General features: G+C 43.7%; 1 long non-coding RNA gene across 1 annotated transcript; it reads left to right on the top strand.

Annotated features, from left to right (window-relative positions):
• The first annotated feature begins 1339 nt into the window (after positions 1-1339).
• LOC308243726 lies at positions 1340-21446 on the top strand. Its single transcript, XR_013960095.1, has 3 exons — positions 1340-1492; positions 17871-18037; positions 20624-21446. It is a non-coding gene; the product is annotated as an uncharacterized lncRNA (long non-coding RNA).
• The last annotated feature ends 1033 nt before the right edge of the window (positions 21447-22479 follow it).

Here is a 22479-nt window from a genome sequence, read left to right as displayed (position 1 = left end):
GCCGTGATTGATTATTGAGCCACCAAATAGGGGGCTCAACTTACATTTCTATGAGGGGCTTATCTCAGAATACATGTTATTCAGAAATACTGATCACCTATGAGAGATTTAGCCCAGAGGAAAGCTGACACACATGTGGAGAGAGAAAGTGCTGTGAGTGAAGAAGTCAGTGAGTAATATGGTAAGCTATTTGGTACTTACTCCAGTCTTGATTGGAGGATCTCAAGGATAGCACACACCCTACAGGTTCACCCATCTTACCCTTGTCTCTCTGATGCTGGCCCTTTCTGAGCATGGCTGAGGGAGGGAGCCATGATGATATCTCAGGAGACAGCTTTCAACCAGAGAGAACAGCAAGTACAAAGGTCCTGGGGTGATGGTCTCTTAACTCACTTCCTCCTCTGTTATTCCTGTCAGTCCTGACCCTTCAACTCTGCTTTTACTTTTGGAAAGTAAATGAGTTGATTGTCTACATATGAATGAGACTGTGAGCTTCTGGAGGCTAGAACTCTCTTATTTGTCTTTGCATCCTCAGTGCTTAGCACAAGGCTAGTCCCATAGTAAGTGTGCAAAGCACAGGGCACATCATCTCCACACCTGGTGAGTCTAACTCCCTCAGCATGCCTTCTCTCTGTGACCTTTCCAGCAATTTGTTTAGGGTTTCTGAGGGAGAATCTTATTTCCGTGAAGCAAACACTTCGAGTGTCCCACTAAGTCCTTTACCCTCCTCCGATGCAGCCCAGACCTTCCCTTTTCCAACATTCTTACATGTTGGGGCTGAATTTTCCCCTTCAAGCCCCCAGGCAAAAATAGAAAGTTAAGACAGAGGCCCAGCAAGGGCTTAGGCAAGTCTGCCGGCAGCGCATGCAGAGCTTTAGAAGAGGCTCGAGGCTCCACTGGAGTTTTCTACCTTCAGATCAAGTCAGAGGATAGAGACGGACTGCAGTTCCTTTACGTGACCAGCCTGTGAAACTTAAAGAAAATGACCCTGGTCCAAAAAAACTGTCTAAAGAGTTTTTATTTCGTCTTCTTTTCTTCAAATGAATTGCCAATCAGTCTCACCCTCATCCTCTCTTGCTCCCTCATTCCTTCCCTCAACCAGTGATCTGTATAGCATGGAGTCAATTCCAGGCTTTCTCCCAATGCAGGCGGGGCTGTGCAAGGCCAGCTCTAGTAAGGACTTATTTGGGGCAGGGAATACACTGACTCATAAGGTGTTATTTTTGCATCGCTTGTGTTTTCTGATTACAACCATGCTCCAGAAACATACTTGGATGGAAGCTGACGCATGACGCATGAAAGCCCACAGAGTGTTCTGAACACGGGATAATTTTAGTTCAGACTACTGGTCATGCTAACAAGCAAGGACACTTTCTACTTTGGGTTCCCATTCCTGCTGAGTTGGATCAGAAAGCAAACTTCTGATTTACCCGTGGTTTGTGTGCGAGATTGTTTTGCTCAGAAAACTGGAAGGCTTTTCTGGGTGAGGGAGGTAAGTAAGCCCTTGGTTAAAACAGGCCGACTGAACCAAATGAAAGATTTATTTTGTGGGGGTCAACTTTCAATTGTTGGCTTCCTCAGAGACCCTCTAACAAGAATCTATATAGGGCCAGGAGAACTTTTCTTCTTCACCATTCCTGTGTGTGTGTGTGTGTGTGTGTGTGTGTGTGTGTGTGTGTGTGTGTGATGTTGGTACACTAGAGGAAGGGATAAAGAATGACCAAAGATCCATCCAAGGCTTACCTAAATTCATGGTTCAACGTAAATACTATACTTCATCAATTCTGAGACACACATCTATTTTCACATTTTGATATTTCTAATATCAGAATGAGCCTGACAATCTGTACTTGTACCATAGTTTGGTTGGTAGTGATTTTTCATTTTCTTAGCAGCAGTCAGTGGTGTCTTAGACTTGATGACATATCTGACTTGGAATTTCGGTGCCTGCAGCTGTAAAGGCAGAGCACACCCATCAAAGTCTTCAAAAGTCGTGAATCAAGGTATCGCTCTATGGACCCTAGTGCTGTCCCCCACAGGATGGCCTCTAAGAGTCCTGCTGTGTCTTTATGTTCATGGAGCTCGCAGTTACCAAGTTCTTACGATAGTCGGGCAACATTCTCAGCTCTTTACACATCTAGTCTCACGACTCCATGAGCAGGCGTTTTTATCCTTTCTCAGTCAGGGTCTAGGCAGGAAACAGAAACCAAACTAGTTGTTTAAACAGAAGAAATGGAATAGAAAGAATTGCTAACTAGGAACAAAGCTGTAACTATTAAGTAAACAGGTAAAGAGTAGGCTCTAAGGCATCGAGGAGGCAGCAGCTATAGGAAGCAGCTAGCACGGCGTGGGCTGGGGGAACAAGGGGAGGAAGCTGGACTTATTAAAACCTGGAAATGCAGAGGAGGGGAGCTCCAGCCCTAAGCCTCAGGCCTTGGCTGGTGCTGGGGTCTCAGGGCCAGGGAAGCTGGCTCTGCAGGTGCTGGAAAAACTGCAAACTGGGTTTAGTTGCTGCTGCAGAAAAGAACTGCAGAAGCCTTGGGGGAGTGATGCTCCAAGGAGCAGGAGGCAGGAGAGAGGAACAGGCCCTGCCTCCTTCTCAGCCAGTTGGCCAAGCCGAAAGGTGGTCTGCAGAGTCGCAGCTCCAGCATCCCAAAGCAGAGTATGGGAGGGTGGTTTGGAGGTACGAGAAAAAGAGCCAAAGATCTGGAACATAGCCCAATTTTCACATGTGAAGAAGCAGACACAAAAATATCAAAAGTAGTAGGTACATTACCCCAAATCACACAAATCTCAAGGTACAAAGCCAAGATCGGAATCTAGATTTTCCTGATTCCATATTCTATATTCTTAATAACTGCATAGGCTTCTTTCCTATCTGGTGCCTTCTATGGGTATCGTTGTCTCGCTTTTTCATTTATTCAACCAATAGTTATTTCTTGAGCATCTATTCTATGTCAGGCACAATGTTTGGCTCTGGAAAAAGCAGCAAACAAAACAGACACGGTACTTGTCCTCAGGGAACTGACAATGTAGCTCTGTTTCTGAGGATAGTTCTTTCTCTCCTCTTCCATCTATCTATTATCTATCTACCTACCTACCTATCTATCATCTATCTGTCTTAACATCCCCCCTCTCCCCACCCACCCTCTGACTTTCTCTTTTGTCTGCGTGTCTAGTCCGCAGGCATATATTGCTTTCTTTTTCCATTATTTAATGTCTACCCTTCTCTGCCTTGCTGTCTCAATCTCTTTTATATCTTTGTAATCTATCCTGGTCCCTTTCTCTTCTTATGTTACCCTCCTTTCCTTTCCTCATATTTCTCTTCATATTAATGGCCAAATCATAGACCCAAGTGTAGGTTCTATTTACATTTTCTTATCTTTTGACAAGTTTTATAAACTTTGTTCTTAAAAATGTTTATGTGAATGAGCAAAACAATTTGTATAGTTCTCTATCTTCAAACACAGACAAAATAAATCTAATTTAGTAGGCTTTTGCTCATTAGCCTTTCATTTTCTTACGCAGCTAGCTCCTCCAAGGTAATCAGTCATTGAGAGACCAAAGCAATAGATCAAATAAAGCACAACATTCATAATAGCTTTCATAAGCAGGATTTCCAACACATCAGTTGTGAAAGCAGAATCCTTCCCTTTAAGGAGTGACTGTGCTTGGTGGTTAAGTCTGGGGAACCAGATTACCTTGAGTCTGACCCCCAAATCTTCCATTTCTTAGCTGTATAGTATCAGGAAAAGTTATTCAACCTCTCTATGCCTCAATTTCCCTCCTCTGCAAGATGAGGACAATAACATTAGCACCTACTTCACTGGGTTTGGGGGAGGATTAAGTGAAATAATATGTAAAGGCACTCAGAAGAGTATCATGCTTATAATAGATATAATTAGCTATTATTATTTTTAACACAAATTTCATCATGGAAACAATGACCTCACTCCCACAGTCTTTTTGTTCTGTCTCTCTATACTCTAGACTACTATTCTCCAGCATTTTAAAAATATATTTTTTTATTAATTTCAGAGAGAAAGGGAGAGGGAGCAAAAGATAAAAACATCAATGAGAGAGAATCATGGGTCAGCTGCTTCCTGCATGGCCCCCCAATGGGGATCGAGCCTGCAACCTGGGCATGTGCCCTGACCGGGAATCAAACCATGACCTCCTGGTTCATAGGTCGACACTCAACCTCTGAGCCATGCCGTCCAAGCTGTTCTCCAATATTTTTTAGTGGTGAGCTCTCCTTTCTGTAGTTCTTCTCACACTGTACTGAGGAAATACATAATGTCAACACTATTGAGGCTGTCAGTTCATGCTGGTTGTATATGACAGAAAAATCAACTCAATTTAGTTCAACCAGAAGGTCACATAACTGGGAAGCCCAGGAGTAGAACAGGGCCTCCAATGAGGGGGTTCTCCCATTATTCTCTCACCTTGGTGTCACTGGCTTCATTGCAGTCAAGGCTTCTCCAGGTGGGGACAATGTGTCCTCTGGTTCCAGTTGCCCGGTAGCATCACTGAGAGTCTGTGGATATCTCTAGGGATTCCTGTCCTCCTGGGTAACTCCTGTCCCTGGGGATTGGGGCATCTAGGTCTCTTGTTTATCTGGAATGTAGAGCCCAGAGTTCTGGCCCAGATGGCAACGTCCCCTTCCCATTTCTCTCAGGAAGGGTTAGGTGTTAACATACATATAGGACTCTTGGTGGAAGGCTATGTTAACCCAGTGTTCCCAAGACTGGCCTGCGGGTATGGCCCACACCATGACCCACCCGCACAGCACCGGTACCACCTGCCTAATGGCTGACTGCATTACAGAGAGGCTCCACCTGGCAGCATAGGCAGGGAAGGAGTGCAGAGAGGTGAGAAATTAGCAGGCATTGGGCAATTTTTTGCCAGTTCAAATTCTAGCATCAGCAAACATCAGATCTCATTTCTTTCCTCTCCTCATTTCTCCTGTCATTCTGCCTTTTTATGATTTTTTTTTTTCCAGTTAAGCAGATGCTGGGCCTTTGGTGAACATATTTTCCACAGATCTGCTCTAATCTCTGAAGCTTTTTGATCACTGAGTGAAGCAATATGAAAAATTAGATTAAATGCCCAAGATGCCTAAAACTGGATAGAGATTTGCCAGAGGCCTCAATGGTGTCAATTGTTCATTTAAAAAAGTAGTTATTAAAGGGCAAGGGTTAGAACGTAAGTCTCTAGTCACAGCTCTTTGTGCTCAAAAACATCAGAGAAGTTAATGAACAGGCCACTACTGTGTTTCTAACCCCAAAAGGCTGCTTGGACTTTGGGGGCGTCTCCCCCGTGGGCGCGCGATTATTTTCTGTTCTCTGTTCTCCTCCTGGTCTTCATGGACGCAGCCTGCTCCCAGGGCCTGAGTCGCAGTCCTACACTCGCCTCACCACAGTGCTCAGGGCCCTGGGAAAGGAGAGAGGGCAGAATCGCTGGGAAGGATGAGGCTGGAGTGCGCAGAGTAGGACCAAGCACTGAGAATCTGGGTGGGACCCCCTCCCCCTTCCCGCCCCCCAATTTCCTGGTGGGACTCTAGGAGGGAGGGAGGCCGTGAACCGGCCAGCAGGAGTGGCTGGGCTGGCTGGGCGCATCTGATCCTTGCAAGGCTGGGAGCTGGGACACCAGAGGCAGGGAGCTCTGTGAAAGGCCTTCGGCCAGAGGAAGCGGGCCTGGTGGCCTCACAGCTGTTTGAGCGCTGCGCAGCCAGTGGCCAAGGCCTGCAGGGCGCGCTGGGCTGCACACGGGGCAGGCCTCCCACCCGGCCCTTGGCTAGGCTGTTTGGATGAACTCCTTGGCCCTGTGTCGGCGCTTCTGTGTTCCTTGCCCCAGTGGCTGGGCGTTTATTTCCTGTGAAGGTGGAGACTGACAAAGGCTGCTTGTCCCCAGAACGTCGCCCTTGGGGGGTCGGGAGTTGGGAGCGCTTGGTACAGGCAGAGGATCGAGGGGCAGAGAGCCCTGTTTGCTGACCCGCCTCCGCCACGCAGGCTGCTGCGGTGTTTACACACTGGGTGTGGGGGTGGAGGGGGAGGGGGAAGGGGGGAGGGGGAAGGGGGGAGGGGGAAGGGGGGAGGGGGGAGGGGGAAGTGGTGAGGGGGTGAGGACTAAGCCTGGCTCTCTGAGTCCCTTCTCAGGAGGTCGCAAAGGTGCCTGAGGAAAGTCATGTTTTATTTCTTGACAGAACTTGGCCGACAGCCACAAAAGTAATCCATTTTTGGTGGGATCTTTTTGGAAGGGAGAAATACAAAATGTTCTAATTCATCTGCTTTAAAATTAAAAGCAAGAACCATAGGAGAGTTCAGGAAAAAGAACAATTCATTAAAAACACATAGCAATTCCCCCATCTATTAAACTTTGGACAAGGATGGCATGTCCAAAAAATAATTTAAATGTTGCATAACATTTTTTTTGAGCTTTTAAAAACATGATGTATTTCTCTGCCTGCTGAACCAGAGTCTGTGGAGTACATTGTGACTCTGCAATGTCCTTACAGACATCAATTTCAGTAAACATCTCCAAGCTCTTACACTTTCCTAATTTTCCTTCCTTGTCCCTGTTAGACATTTACTTATGGCTGCTATAAATGTCCTCTTTTAGAAGCAGTTTACATTCCCTTTTTTTTTGTTTCAATTTTTTTGTTCTCAGTAGGCAGGAAACTAGATGAGCTGGTTAGAACTCTACCTAAAACAGAAGGCTGAGGAGGGTGGCCACTGGAGTCCTTGGATCCTTTTAGCTATAGGTACAGAGATACACAGGTATGCACTTTGACATGCCATTTTTTAAAATTTAGATTAAATTGTTGAATATTTATGGGACACCTTCTGCATGCCAGGCACTAAGTTAGACACTGGAAGTAAAAGGAAGTCAGTCCCAGTATTTTTCCTTGAGACACATATAATTCATGGGGAGACAGACACCTATGATGGCCCCTGACAAGACAATTAAATGTTGTAAGTTCCAACGAAATGCTACTGGTCTACCACGAGGGGCTCTAGCATCTGGGAAGGAGCACATAGAGACGTCCTTCTCCGTTCAAGTCTCTAAAGATTATATTTATAGGACCTGCAGGCCCTCCTTCCCTTTCCTCCCCGACCACAGCAATTTAATTTGAAATTCTGTAATGGAATTTTCTCCCTTTCACCCCTAAATAGTTGAAGTCTGCAGGCTTTAAATTAAAAGCAAGCTAATGCATTTTTAATATAACTTGACAGTTTGAATTTAGGCACAAAGGCCATGCTGGAAAACTGAGAGTGGAATTGGCATTTAATGAGATGAATGTAATCACAGCCCTTGTAGAGAAGGGTTAATGACTAAGGGACCAGGTGCTCAGACTGAAGAAACCCACCAAACCCATAAAAACGGTATTGTTAGATGCTGGATCCTTTTTCCTCCAGCCTGCTTGTTCCAGTTCTTTCTTTGATTCCGTGATCTCCACAGTATGAAGGCATTCATGTAAATTCTAAAAACACATCACCAAATACTGTATATATGTCTTGGAGCACAATGATGGAGCAAAAGATATAAATGGGATGGAGACACAACAACTTTAGAATAATAGTGTATCTGGGGAAGGGGCAGGAGAACAGGGCTAGCAAGAGGCTTAAAGGGGCCTATAATTCCACTTGTCATCTTTATTTCCTTACTAGAGGCCCGGTGCACGAAATTAGTGCACGGGAAGGGGTGTCCCTTGGCCTGGCCTGCACCCTCTCCAATCTGCAACCCCTTGGGGGATGTCTGACTGCCGGTTTAGGCCCAACCACCATGGGGTCAGACCTAAACCTGCAGTCGGACACCCCTCTCACAATCTGGGACTGCTGGCTCCTAACCACTTGCCTGCCTGCCTGCCTGCCTGATCGCCCCCTAACCTCTCCCCTGCCAGCCTGATTGATGCCTAACTGCTCCCCTGCCGGCCTGATCGCCCCCAACTGCCCTCCCCTGACAGCCTGGTCACCCCCAACTGCCCTCCCCTGCTGGCCATCTTGTGGTGGCATCTTGTGATGACATGGGGGCAGCCATCTTGTGATGACATCGCGCAATGCCACCTAGGCTTTTATTATATAGGATTTTTTTTAAAAAAAGAAATGAAGTAAATATGCCAAATGTTTAACAATCACTGAATCTAGGTGGTGTGAATATAGGTATTTTCTATGCTGGTGTCTATACTATTCAAAATGCTTCATAAAAAAACAAAAACAAAAAACAACACCTTTCTTTAAATATGTCTGTTCTTCTTCCACTATCAGGGACCTGGAACCTGCCCATGTGTTACACACATCTGAGCTGTTGCTGTGATGTGGCAAGCACTGTTATTTATATGTCTCTGGTTTTGCGGTGGGTTTATATTTGTCTGGACCATCTCTTCTCTCCTATTGGATTGAAATCCTTCAAAAGCAGGAAGCAGTACTGTTTCTGCACACAGTAGATAGTCTCCTTCAGAGCAGGTCCCCCTTTTGTCCCCAGAACTAGCAGAATCCTGCTCACAGTTGGAAGTGAATGAGTGAGTTCAAGTGGACTTTCATTGAGCTCTGCTACTTCAGGACACTACTGAGCTCACACACTAGAATGGAAAGAGACACAGGCACATAATTGGACAATAAGAGGATGACCTAGAACAGCAGGTGCATAACCCAGGTGATTGATTCTGACCAGGATGGCAAGGGGAGGGCACACTGCGATTAAATGTCCCACATATCAGTGTCCGTATTTGGGCTAAGAGATTGCTTGCCCTGGAGACTTAGTTAAAATAGAAATCTCTTACCTGGAGGGAGTAACTCATCATCCTCCATCATCACATCAGCAGGATGACTGTATCAGGTTGGCCCCAAGACTGAATAAGATTGAAACAAGGGAAAAGTATGGAAGTTCGAATAGAAGCTGGGAATACTAGCTGGGGGCAGGCTTTGGGAGATCCTGGCCACTGAAAGGCACTGTGAAGGTGTAGGGAGTGGTTATAGGGTTAGGCCTCGGACTGACCTGCTGGCAAAGCCGCAAACAAGTCCCAGTTTAGAGGGCACAGCCCTCTTAGCATAATTAAGCTTGATCTTGTGACTGCTCCCTAGATCTTTCCTGGGTAGCTAATGGGCTGTGGGAGGTGCAGCAAGTGCTGCCAAAACAAGTGAAACTTACAAGAACATTGTAAATTACCCTGTTTACCTCTGAGGATAAAATAAAGCATCAGCTTGCAGTCTGGATCTGTTCTGTGGTTTCCGTCAGGCACAGAAGATCCACCTAGACCCAGCTTATTCTTTTTGTCTGTTTTTTCTTCATCCTTCGCCGGCCCTCTCTCAGGCTCGCCGAACCCTTGGCTGTGCTGGCATGGCACATGAAGGCACCAGGTAGAAACCTGAGGGAAGGAGTGAGAAATAAGGTAGACAATAACAAGAAGTCTGGACAAGGCCGCACATTTAGGGAGCAAGGTGGGAAGACAAGCACTGGCTGGTTTACCCTGACTTACGCAACCTGATCCTCTGATCTTTGTACAAAGGCCTCCGTAGTTTACAACACAGTAAACTAGTAAATGCCCACACCCTGCCCAAAGAAGACGCTGGTGGCAGTGATGACAGCACTGCCCGAGGAAGCCTCTCAGTGTCTGCACTCCTCCCAGTTACAAAGAGGGTGTCCCTGAGGCGCCTTGGCCCTGCCTGTGCCACCCTTGGCTGCTCAGGCTCAGACTGAATGCTCTGGTTCTGTCTCCAGTCATCTCATTCCCTCTCATACCGCCCACCTTACACTGTCTTGTCCACGTAGTGGGTAAAACAGCTCTGTTGAGGATCAGCTAGAGGGAAATATAATCCTGCTCACACTTTGTAGAACACCCCAGATACACGCTTGATCCTTCCTTCCCTTCTTTTGCTTTACTCTTCAAGTCTTGGAGAGTCAGGTCACCTTCTCCAGGAATCTTTGCTGTGCCCCTTCCTGCTTCCTGGGGTGGGTTAGGAGGCGCCTTCCCAAGGCTCCCCACAAACCGTCTTTGTATTGCTACCCTTCCACTTGCAAAGCTGTAGAGTATTTACCTATTTGTGTGTCCGGCCTACTGAGAGCAGAGGGGCCTTCCCTTACTCATCTTCATCTCCACTGCATTTATAAAGCGCAGTGCTTACGCTATCAGCTCAATGGAAGCAAGCTGATAATTTGCTGGAGACTCCTGTTCTCTGTGTGTTACACTCTGACCCACTGATTTTCTTTTTTCTGTTTGTTTTTGCTGTGTTGAGTAGCTAAGCAATACTTGAAAGCATTCTTCTTATAAAAATTCAAGGAAAAAGTATATATAGTAAAAGAGACAAGTCTACATGTATTTAACCCCACTCACTGCCCTGGTCCCTCTCCCCTCCTCAGAGGTTGCCGCTATTATCACTTGGGTTTGTAGTCTCTCAAAAGTTACCTACGCATTTATAAATATATCCATACATGAAGAAATATGCTGTTTTGTCTGGTGATACTGCATTTTGCTATTATCATGTAACAATGTTTTGGGAATTTCATGTCAGTGTGTATTACCTATCTAATTCTTTTTAACTGCCACAGAGCAATCCACAGAGACTAAGTGAGAGACTAGTATTTGTTTAAAGATGAAAGAAGCATCCCTACCTGGTTGGGCTCAGTGGATAGAACATCGGCCTGTGGATTGAAGGGTCCTGGGTTTGATTACAGTCAAGGGCACATGCCTGGGTTGTGGGCTTGATCCCCAGTAGGGGATGTGCAGGAGGCAGCCAATCAATGATTCTCTTTCATCATTGATGTTTCTACCTTTCTCTCCCTCTCCCTTCCTCTCTGAAATCAATACAAATATATTTTTAAAGATGAAAGAAACGTATTAGCCAGTTCACAGAATTTGTGGGAGGGCAAGAGAGCTAGAGCCTTAAGCCACACAACGAAGAATGCCCACCACACTCTATGAGCATGGGGTGGGGGGAGGGCGGGGAGGTTCTGTAGTTAAGACCACACTGCCACCATGTCCCAGTCCCAGTGGTGCTCAGGGCTGCACTCCCAGAGCTCCTCCAATGCCACGTAGAAGGACGCAGCTACCTCTTCCCACACTTGCTAAAAAATTATCACCCCAATTCCTGCCTTCTCTGTCACCATCATGGTCATCATTCCGTAGAGCAATCTTTAAGAGAAGATTAAATATTGAGTTGCCGAAATAAGCCAAGCAAATGTAGTGGTATAGCAATAACCAGTTAACCATTAAATAGAAGAATAGATCTCATACACAATAGCAACAAAAATTGAAATATGAAGAACAAACCACAGATTTAATTAGAATCCTGGCTTTCGGTACCTAGGTGTCATATGGAGGCAGAGGGTGTAGAGTCAGTGTCTGCAGAGTTTGTCCTTTTTGTTAATATGTCAGGAAAGGTGAAATATAATTTCACTTCAACACTTTTTATAGGCACTAAAATTTATTGACAGAATCATAATTAAAATGATAGGTATGCTCTTGAATTAATTAAGTTCTTACTTTTATGGTAAATATACTACAACACAGAACTTATTTTACTGTCTAACTGCTCATGCTGGGTATCGCTCTACTCTCCTCCACCTCAATTAAACACAGAGAAATTGAGAGAGAGAGAGAGAGAGAGAGAGAATATGGCAACATGAATAAAAATTCAGTTGTAAGAAGCATTTTTGCTGCCTTCTTATTATCATACTAGTGGCCTGGTGCATGAAATTTGTGCACATTAAAAGGGAATTAATTAGAGGAAATATTTTAATATTGCTATTTGCCCTTTCTCTATAATAGAAGTGTCAGAAATGAAAGAAAATTAGTAAAATGTATATGAAAATCTCTCTCCTGTCAGAGTCTGGGGCATGCTGGGGGACCTAGAGTCAAGTCCCCGCCTACCACCCACATGCAGTTCAAAAATGCAGGAGACCCAGACCCGGCCAGCCCCACCCCCATCAAGCCCCTCTGGGCAGGGGGCACAGCTTCAGGTCCCCCAGCCTGGCACCAGGTGGGGGGGGGTGCAGTTTTAGGTCCCCCATCAAGCCCCAATGGGCAGGGGGTGCAGCCTCAGGTCCCCCAGCCCCGGCGCTGGGGTGGGGCCCTGGCCTGAGATCCGCTGGCCCAGCACTGGAGGGGAGGGACCACCTGAGGTCCCCCATTGAGCCCCGCTGGGTAGGGGGCATGACCAGAGGACCCCATCAAGCCGTGCCAGGTGGGGGGCGCAGGCTGAGGTCCCCCAGCACACCACTGTGGTGGGGGGCACATCCTGAGGTCTCCAAGCCTGGCACCAGGGCGGGCGGCATGGCCTGAGGTCCCCCATAAAGCCCTGCCAGGCGGGGGGCTCAGCCTGAGGTCCCCCGTCAAGCCCTGCTGGGGGGGGTGTGGCCTGAGGTCCCCCATTAAGCCCCGTGGGGCGGGGAGCACGGCCTGAGGTCCCTTGCCCCAGCTAGGCGCCATGCAGCCTCAGGTCCCCACTGTTTGATTGTGACGTTAGGGCGTCTTGGCTAATTTGCATATTTCCCTATTTTATATATATATATATATATATATATATATATATATATATATATATATATATTATATTTACAGTAATTTATTTTCTGAAACCTAACTCAAATGTATGGTTTAAGTAAAATATTTTGACATGTTTACTCTTTATTTCATTGGTCCTCCTTTCCCATAGCCCTGAGCTCAGTAATTTGGTCAGGATTATTTGTATTGAGTGCATTTTGCTGTCATATGCATACCTTTTTCTCAGAGCTCTTTAATCAAATAACCAAGTCCACAAGCAGAAGCAAGATGGAAGAGCAGGAAGGAGGGCTGGGAAGAAGGCTGTGCTGGGCAGAGGCCAGATATTGGGATGATATAGAGACAAGAAGCTGAAGGACAGAACACACAGACTGGTGCAGTGCTAGCCAGTAAACACACTGCATGTGCAATTGCACAGCCATCTCAGAGGCTCGGGCCCAGCAGAGCAACCCATCCGTCTAGAGGTCAGAGGCCTCATTCCCTCAACTCATTAGGGACCTTGTTGAAAAGTATTTTTCTCTCCTCCCATTCCTACTACCTTCCCATCACCTGTCACATAGCCAGCGTGAAAACAGGTTTGAGGTGGTGGGTCAGGTCCCACATAGGAGTGGTATTTGCTCCTGCATAGGCTGCCCACAGGCCACTGATTTGCCTAATGAGGGAAGCACAGCTAAAACAAGTTCCTGCATGAACAACAGAGAGGAGCAGGCTCACCTTGCTCAACACATTACTTAACAGGCCAATTAGAGGGAAGGAGTTCCTCTCTGGCCCAAGCTTCCCATGTAAATTTCTTATTAAGGTTCCACATTCAATCCAAAGACTCCACTGCAGGTATAAAAGAAGGGAATGCTCATCATACACTTTGGATTGAGAAGATGACATCATGGGTATGAATTTTTTTTTAATTAAATCTATTCCTAGAAGTGGAATCACTGGGCCAAACGGCAGTTCCATTTTTAATTTTTTCAGGAAAATCCATACTGTTTTCCATAGTGGATGCACCAGTCTGCATTTCCACCAGTAGTGTAATAGGGTTCCCTTTTTCCAAATCCTCACCAGCACTTGTCATTTGTTGATTTGTTGATGGTAACCATTCTGACAGTTGTGAGGAGATACCTCATTGCTGTTTTATTTTGCATCTCTCTAATGACCAGTGACTTTGAGCATTTTTTCATGTCTCTTGGCCATCTGTATGTCTGCTTTGGAGAAGTGTTTATTTAGGTCCTTTATCCATGTTTTAATTGTATTATTTATCTTCCTTTTGTTAAGTTGTATGAGTTCTTTACATATTTTGGAAATTAACCCCTCATCAGATGTATCATTGGCAAATATGTCCTCCCATACAGTGGTTCCATTTTCATTTTGTTGATGATTTCTTTTGCTGTGCAGAAGCTTTTTATCTTAAGAATGCAGAAACACCAATCAGAAAGGATATATGCACCCCTATGTTCATAGCAGCACTATTTACCGTAGCTAAGATCTGGAAATAGCCCAAGTGCTTACCAGTAGATGAGTGAATAAAAAAGATGTGGTACATTTATACAATGGAATACTATGTAGCTGTAAAAAAGAAGGATCTCTTACCCTTTGAGACAGCATGGAGGAATCTGGAGAACATAATGCTAAGTGAAATAAGCCAGTCAATGAAAGACAAGTATCACATGATCTCACTTATATGTGAAATCTAATGAACAAACTAAACTGATGAACAAAATGTATTCGGAGACATAGAAGCATGGAACAGACTGACAAATCTCAAAGTGAAGGCAGGTGGGTGGGAAGAGATCAACCAAAGAACTTATATGCATATATGCATAACCCATGGACACAGACAATAGTGTGATGAAGGCCAGGGGTCGGGGGTGGGTGTGGTATGGAGGGGGTAAATGGGAAAAAGGGAAACATCTGTAATACTTCCAACAATAAAAATAAAAACTTTAAAAAAGTTAACAATTTTAAAAATTTAAATCTAGAATTTTCTCATAAAGAACAATCATATGGTTCCTTTTTTGATGTTAAAGCATTAAATTGTTAAATGTAAACAATTACAATATACTATACTACTAAAAATCTTGTTTTGACATTGTTTCATTTTTTTATACAAAATCCTCTCTGAGACACTCAGCACATACTTTGGCTAACATCACTGTTTAAAATTAGAAAAGCAAGGAGATTGTTCATTTGTTCCTTCACTACTCTTAATTTTTAACATCTCTTCTATTTTCAAAGTCTATAATTATTTTATTAAATTTTTTACTTTGAATAATTTTTTTATTTTTCAATTACAGTTGACATACAATATTAGGTTCGTTTCAGGTGTACAACCCAGTGATTAGACATTCTATAACTTAGTAAGTGATCATCTTGATTAATCTAGTACCTATCTGACACCATAGTTATTAGAAATTATTAACTATATTCCCTATGCTGTACTTTACATCCCATGGCTATTCTGTAACTACCAATTTGTACTTCTTATTCCCTTCACCCTTTTTACCTATCCCTTCACTCCCCACCCCCAATATGGCAACCATCAAAATGTTCTCTGTATCTGTGAGTTTGTTTCTGGTCTGCTGTTTGTTTATTTTGTGTGTATGTGTGGGGTTTTTTTAGATTCAATTTATAGATACGTATTTTTTGCCATTTCCTCCTCCTCCTCCTCCTCCTCCTCCTCCTCCTCCTCCTCCTCCTCCTCCTCCTTCTTCTTCTTCTGGAAGACCTTTTAACATTTCAGATAATACTGGTTTGGTGGTGATGAGCTTCTTTAGCTTTTTCTTGTCTGAGAAGCTCTTTATCTGTCCTTCAATTCTAAATGATGGCTTTGCTGGATAGAGCAATTGGTAGTAGGTACTTGCTTTTCATCTCTTTGAATATTTCATGCCAACCCCTTCTGGCCTGAAAAGTTTCTGTTGAGAAATCAGCTGACAGTCTTATGGGAGCTCCCTTGTAGATGATGAACTGCTTTTCTCTTACTGCTTTTAAGATTCTCTGTTTGTCTTTAACCTTTGGCATTTTAATTATGATGTGTTTTAGTGTGGGCTTCTTTGGGTTCATCTTGTTTGGGACTTTCTGTGCTTCCTGGACTTGTATATCTATTGTCTTCACTAGGTTAGGGAAGTTTTCTGTCATTTTTTCACATAGGTTTTTATTTCCTTTCTCTCTTCTCCAGAGCCCCTGTGATGTGAATGTTGGTACACTTGAAGTTATCCCAGAGGCTCCTTATGCTATCCTCATTTTTAAAAAATTCTTTTTTCTTTTTGCTGTTCTGATTGAGTATTTCTGCTTCCTTATCTTCTAAATCCCTGATTTGATCCTCTGCTTCATCTACTCCACTGTTGATTCCCTGTAATGTATTCTTCATTTCAATTCATGTATTCTTTATTTATGACTGGTCCTTTTTTATGTTTTTTAGTTTCATTTTTATGTTTTCTATCTCTTTGTTGAAATTCTCACTGAGTTTATCTATTCTTCCCCTAAGTTCATTGAACATCCTTACAACCAGTGTTTTGAACTCTATATCTAGTAGATTGCTTGTCTCCATTTTGTTTAGGTCTTTTTCTGGAGTTTTGTTATGTTCTTTCATTTGAGACATGTTTCTTTGTCTCCTCATGTTGGCAGCCTCCCTGTGCTTGTTTCTATGTATTAGATAGAGCTGCTGTGTCTTCCAGGGTTGGTAGAGTGGACTAATGTAGTAGGTATTCTGTAGGGTCCAGTGGAAGAACCTCCCCAATCACCCAAGCTGGGCTCTCCAGGTGCACTACCCCCCCCCCCCCCATGTGAATTGTGTACACCAAGCATGTACACTCTCCTATTGTAGTTGAGCCTTGATTGTTGTTGGAACATCACTGAGCAGGATTTACCCCTAGGCTGATAGGCTGCAAAGACTGGTTTTGATCTCCATGGAGGATCAGCTGTGCAGGGGCCCACCCCAAGGGGCAGGACTAACTTAAGCAGGGCTCTGGTGTCCACTGAGTCTTCCCCTAAGTGTGTCACTTATAGAGGTGGTTGGGTGGTGCTTCTACCACATGTGCTGGCTTTGGGGCCTCCAGGAGGTGCAAGCCAAGGTTAGCCACTGCATGTGTTCTGCTTGGGGCCAGCCTGCATGAGCTACAAAGTGATCTACTCATGGCTGCTACTTGTGCTGGGCTTGGAGGTTCCTGGGGGGGGAGAGTGGGGGGGGGGACAACCTAGGAAACAAGGCCAGCAGCTGCTAGTGCCAGGCCTGGGACCATTTAGTGAGAGCCATAGGGCACACTGAGGCCAGATGCTATTTGTTTGAGAGATTTTAGGAAGTCTGAAGCATGAGTCAAGACAGACCATTTGTATGCACAAGCCACTGGAAACAGCTTGTGTGGGCTTGAAAGCTGGGTGGTGTGGGGACTCAGGGAATCACAAGGGCAGGGCAAAAGGTGTGAGCCAGGTTGATGGAGATTCCAATATGGTGCTAACCTATAGGCTCTGGGGGTGTGGGTCTCAGAAAGGGAACAATGGCCTCTGCCAGCTGTCTGGAAGAAAGCTGCTCTCCCTCCCTCTCTCCCCCAGCTCTGGCCCCAATGCCAGACAATTCAGTTCCCCCTCATATGTTCCTGGTGCCTTTCAAGCTGCTGCCCCCGAGTTGGAGCTTAGAGCAAGTGAGTCCAGTAAGTCTGTGCTCGAGCCCTGGAACTCCAGCAGCCCTCCATCTCACTCAGCCACAATCCCTGCTGGTTTTTACATCCAGAAGTTATGGATACTTCTCTTCCTAGCACTGGAACCCTGGGCTTGGAGGCCTGATATGGGGCTGGAACCTCTCGCTCCTCAGGGTGGACCTCACAGTCCAAATAACCCTCCTAATTTTTATCTGCCACATGTAGGTGTGGGACCAACCCTTGTCCCATTTCCACCCCTCCTACCAGTCTTGATGTGTCTTCTTACAACTAAGGGTAGGACTCCTGTTCAGCTAGAATTCAAGTGGTTCTGAATGATGGTTCTGTACTTTAGTTGTAATTTTGATGTGATTGTGGGAGGAGGTGAGTACTGGGTTTACCTACACCACCCTCCTTATCTCTCTCTCCTTATCTCCTTATTATTTTTCTTTTCCCACCTAAAGCTATCTCAGGCCATTTTCACATCCCACCTAGTTCAGGTGTGTTCTCAGTTATTAACTAGAATATATGTATTTAACTAACTTTTTAATACTCCCCCAAATCTTTTTGAGGTGTGGAGTTCCTCGGGGTCTTTGGGCTCTCACTCCATACACAACCAGGAGTCCTAATTCTCTCTCTCCCTCCCTGGTTTCCCACAGTCCCACCGGCCTTCCTTCTCTGGAGTCTAAAGCCTAAGTGCAGGGGAGAAAGTTATTTAACTTTGATTTTACTGCTTGTTTTTCCAGTTGAATAATCCCACGATGCTCAAAAGCAGCTCTGTCCAATATTTAGAAGCCATTGCATCACTCTTCTAGGAGGAGCAATCTGAGTTAATTAGCAGCAGCTGCCGTTAAACTGAGTGTGAGTACAAACATCTCTCTGGAAAGCAATCCAGGAGCTCTCGAGGAGAAAGGTCAGTGGGGCTGTGGGGAAGGAGTGACTGGGAGAGGGAGTCAGAATCCAGCTGTCTATGGAGTGAGGGCTTAGGGTGAGACAGCCTTAAGACCCTGCAAGATTTCTTATCTCAGAAAGGTTTGCTGGAGCATTAAAAATTAAATACCTACATCCTAATTAGCTTGCCCAGGACATAGCTGGAGTAGGTGGGAGAGAGAAAAGTGGCCTGGGCAGCCCTCAGTGGGAGGAGATAAATAATAAAGTGCTTGCAGATCTTGAAAGAAGAAGAGTTGTTAAAAGTTAAATAAGAGCAGTAAACAAACAAATGGCAGGTCTTCCTTTCCTAATTATAAAGTGGACAGTGATGTTAGCCAAAGTGTATGGCGCTTCCCAGAGGGGGTTTTTTTTGTATAAAAAAGTGAATTAATGCCAAAACAGAATTTCAAAAAGTATAGTGTATTGTATTGTTTACATTTTAAAAATGCTAACCTAAACAGGATGGCTACCTGCACAAAAGAAGATTAAAGAGGAAAGAGCCTCACAATGCAAAACCCACAATGTCCAGAATATAATTGAAATCACTCATCATTCAATGAACCAGGAAATCTCAACTTGAATTAGAAAAGATAACAAACACCAACAAGGAGATGACACAGACTTTGGAGTTATTTGACAGGATTTTAAAGCAGCCACCAGAAAAATACTTTAACAAGCAATTGTTAACATACCTGAAAGAAATTTTAAAAAATAGAGAATCTTAGAATGAAATAGAACATAAAAGGGAAACTAAAATGGCAACTTTACAACTAAAAACCACCATAACTAGTGTGTGTGTGTGTGTGTAAATAAACCAGTATAGCAAGCCTATTTTCTTTCCTGAGGACATGAATTCATGAATACACAAAATACTAAGACATAATGGGGAAGTAAGATGTACCAAGGCAATTCAAAGAATTACAAGGGAATTGTACTAGCTTTGGCTAGTATGAAACCTAAGTAAAATGGGTTAGTTTCTACGAAAATACAAGTTACCAACATTTTTCTATTGAAAAGAGATGGAAACTATATGAATAACATCATGGAAAATTGACAATTGTTTCAGATCCAAGAAAAAAATTTTCAGATGTCAATGTCAGTCTTCCCTTTAATGACTTTTTTTTAAACCTCCTAGTATCTAGCATAGTGCTTGCCATCTAATACACACACAATATCTGTTCAATTAATAAATGAATTCATAAAATGGATGAATAAAAAGAATCTTTTAAGTATGAGAAAAATGTGACATTGTGTTTTTTTCCATTTTATGATCTGGTTATGTAGCATATTTGCAAGGGCTGTGATTATCTATATATTTGTTATGGGGAAAGTTTGTCAAACTGAAAAGCTAATGGGGTCATAAATCCTTTCAACAAACATGAGATTTTAAAAGGCTGATAAATCTGAGTCCTGTTTGGATTAATAGTAGCTTCTCAGCTATTATTTCCAAATGTGTTGCTGCCACACAAGTGCAATGAGGCAAATGTTTTCATTGACCTAAATCCTATGGGAATTCCTCATAGTGGGAACAGCTTCAGATGTTCCCTATGTTATTAATGAGAAAGATTAATGTTAGTTTTGACAGGACCCACTCAACAAGGCTATGAGAACATTCTGGGAAACGTGAGGTTCTCTATTCTCAGTTGTTGGGGACAATATATGGTAGTAGTTTTACAAATGACATGGGTGTTGAGTTTCAGGTCAGTGAGAAAACCAACCAATATCAAAATTGTTCTTGAATCCCTTAAGTCACCCATGATTTGGGATAAATAACTATCTCTCTCTCTCTCTCTCTCTCTCTCTCTCTCTCTCTCTCTCTCCCCATATATATATTTTATGGTATAATTTTATGGAACAATAACATTTCTTCTCCTGACTTCAGAGCCAATTGAGAGAGAGATACAAAGTCCTTAGACTGATATCAATCATTACCTTACTATTAAATAGATATTTGAAAACAGAGTGTGTGATTTCAATGAACTTCCTAGTACATTCCCCTTAATTAGACAATGTACACACCTAGTCACAGGCAGGATGAACAACTGTAGGTCTCCCCACTGGGATAGGCCCCTAAATACGAGGTGGAGATAATTAATTAATTAATGCATCCCTCTTGTAGTCAAGCTGGATACAAACAAAGAGAGATGCCAGAATGTACAGGGCATGCCCAGTTCCTACAAATAAAATCTCCCAAACACATAATCTATCTTCCTCCTAAGGGAAGAATAAGTAAGCAGTGAGAAGAGAGGCCAGAAGTATTACTCTAGCCGACATTCTGTACATGGGAAAATTAGGCCAGGAGAGAGTTGGTTAGCCTTAATGGTTCAATATATAATAATTTCCCAGGTGGATTCTTTAAAAATTAAATAGTCATAGCATTTGATGTTTGCACCACTTTAGGAAATTGCTTAATGTTTTAACTTGCTGATTCTACCCATTTACAGTCATTATTGTTATTATCTGTAGACAACTGATCAGTCCTCTAACTTGTCCTTATGTTCCTCTTTGGTATTCAATTAATACTTTAAAAATGTCTTACTCAAACATAAATTACAAAAACATTTTTCAGGACTGAAGGAGCTCGAGTTTCCTGATTGAAAGAGTCAACTGAATGCCCAATTGCAAAGACTGAAAGAAGACACACAGCAACATGCATCCTTATGAAGAGATACAGCTAGGAGACAACGGTCTTTTTTTTTTTTTTTTTTAAATATTTTATTGATAATTTACAGAGAGGAAGGGAGAGGGATAGAGCGCTAGAATCATCGATGAGAGAGAAACATCGATCAGCTGCCTCCTGCACACCCCCCACTGGGGATGTGCCCGCAACCAAGGTATATGCCCTTGACCGGAATCGAACCCGGGACCCTTCAGTCCACAGGCTGATGCTCTATCCACTGAGCCAAACCGGTTTTGGCTAGGAGACAACGGTCTTAACATTTCTGATCAAAAATGATTTCTAAGCTGGAATTCTATACTTACAATGGTATTTTTAGACAGCAAAAATTCAGTACTTATCTTCCATGCATCATTTTTCCAGAGGCTGATCAGAGCATGAGCATGTGCTCCAACAAAAAGAGGAAATACATTAGAAAAAAAGAGAAACATGGTCTCCGGGACACGGGAACCCCAAATGGAAGCGTATAAAGCCCATGGCATTAGCTCTGCAGCAGACCTGGAAGTCCAGACTGGAGCAGAAGGAGGGAGAAGCTGGGTGTGAGGGGAATGGAACAGATATTTTCTGGCACGTACAAGCATTTGAAAAATTATATATTCAAGTATGTGACAGACATTTGAATGTGTAGAAAAAATTAAGGTCCATAAAAACTAAGCAAATGAATTTGTAAAACATTTATTAACTATCTGAAAAATTAAAAGTTGTACAAAACTGTATACTACTTGACTCAGAAGCAATTGACATTTATATTGTCGTAATAAGAGAAACACTAAGTGTTGAGTAAATTAAAATTACAATTATTCTGTGAGGATAAGAGGAAGAGGAAAGGGAAGAAAGTTTAATCTTCATCTTCCATGGTAAGCAGTTAGTAGATGACGTCTAACTCCAGCAAATCCAAAATAGCACCAAGCACATAATATTTAGATGTATGGTTGGAAATATCAAGTTCACCAGCTGGGAGGTGTCATTGTGATTATTTTGAAAATACAGCTGTTGGAAAAAATACAATGAAGGGCAACACTGTTCAGGCCAAACAAAATACATAAACAGCCCGTTTAACCTGTGGCCTACCGTTGTGACTCTACCCTCTTGAAACGGGCACACTAGGGCTTCCACCAAGACCTTCGGGTGCGTCCCTGACGAGGGGGCAGGGGATGAGGAGCATAGAGCTGCAGGGCTCCAGGCCCTGTCCCCGCATCAACCAGAGCAACTATCCTTTTATCTAGTTTACCGTTGGGGCTTCCATGGATAACATATGTGAAGAGTCCTATACTACCCTAACAAATAAGTGTTTGGGAAGTATTTGCCCACAGATGTAGCCTGGAGAACACTTCCAAAGCAAACATACAAGCCAATACACCACCCAGCGTGGACTGCTGCTTCTGGGTGTAGCTTTAGATTGGCTGGGAACCAGTGAGGAGAAAACACAGTCAGCTGCAGACAACACCCCTGGCATCAGGCAGGAACAGTCGCAGGACATGGGGCTCTGGTGAAATAATAGGCCAGCCCTCAGGGTTATCACCTCCCAGCAGGTTTGAAACTCTGGCTTTAGAAATATAGGGGAGCAAAAGCCTCAGGCCCTGGAATGCACATTTTAAAAACGGAGAAAGAATACACACACAAATACCAAGCATCCGCTGCATTTGGGGGGAAAAGCTCATAAATATAAGGGGTGCTCTGGGCAAAAAGAATGATCTTTGGAATCCTAACTCCAAGGACAGCGGGAAACATTTATATTCATGGTATAA

This window comes from Plecotus auritus (genome assembly GCF_963455305.1).
Source record: "Plecotus auritus genome assembly, chromosome: 3".
NCBI lineage: Eukaryota > Metazoa > Chordata > Mammalia > Chiroptera > Vespertilionidae > Plecotus > Plecotus auritus.
The sequence above is the reverse complement of the archived record's forward strand: the minus strand, read 5'-3'. Positions and strand labels throughout refer to the sequence as shown.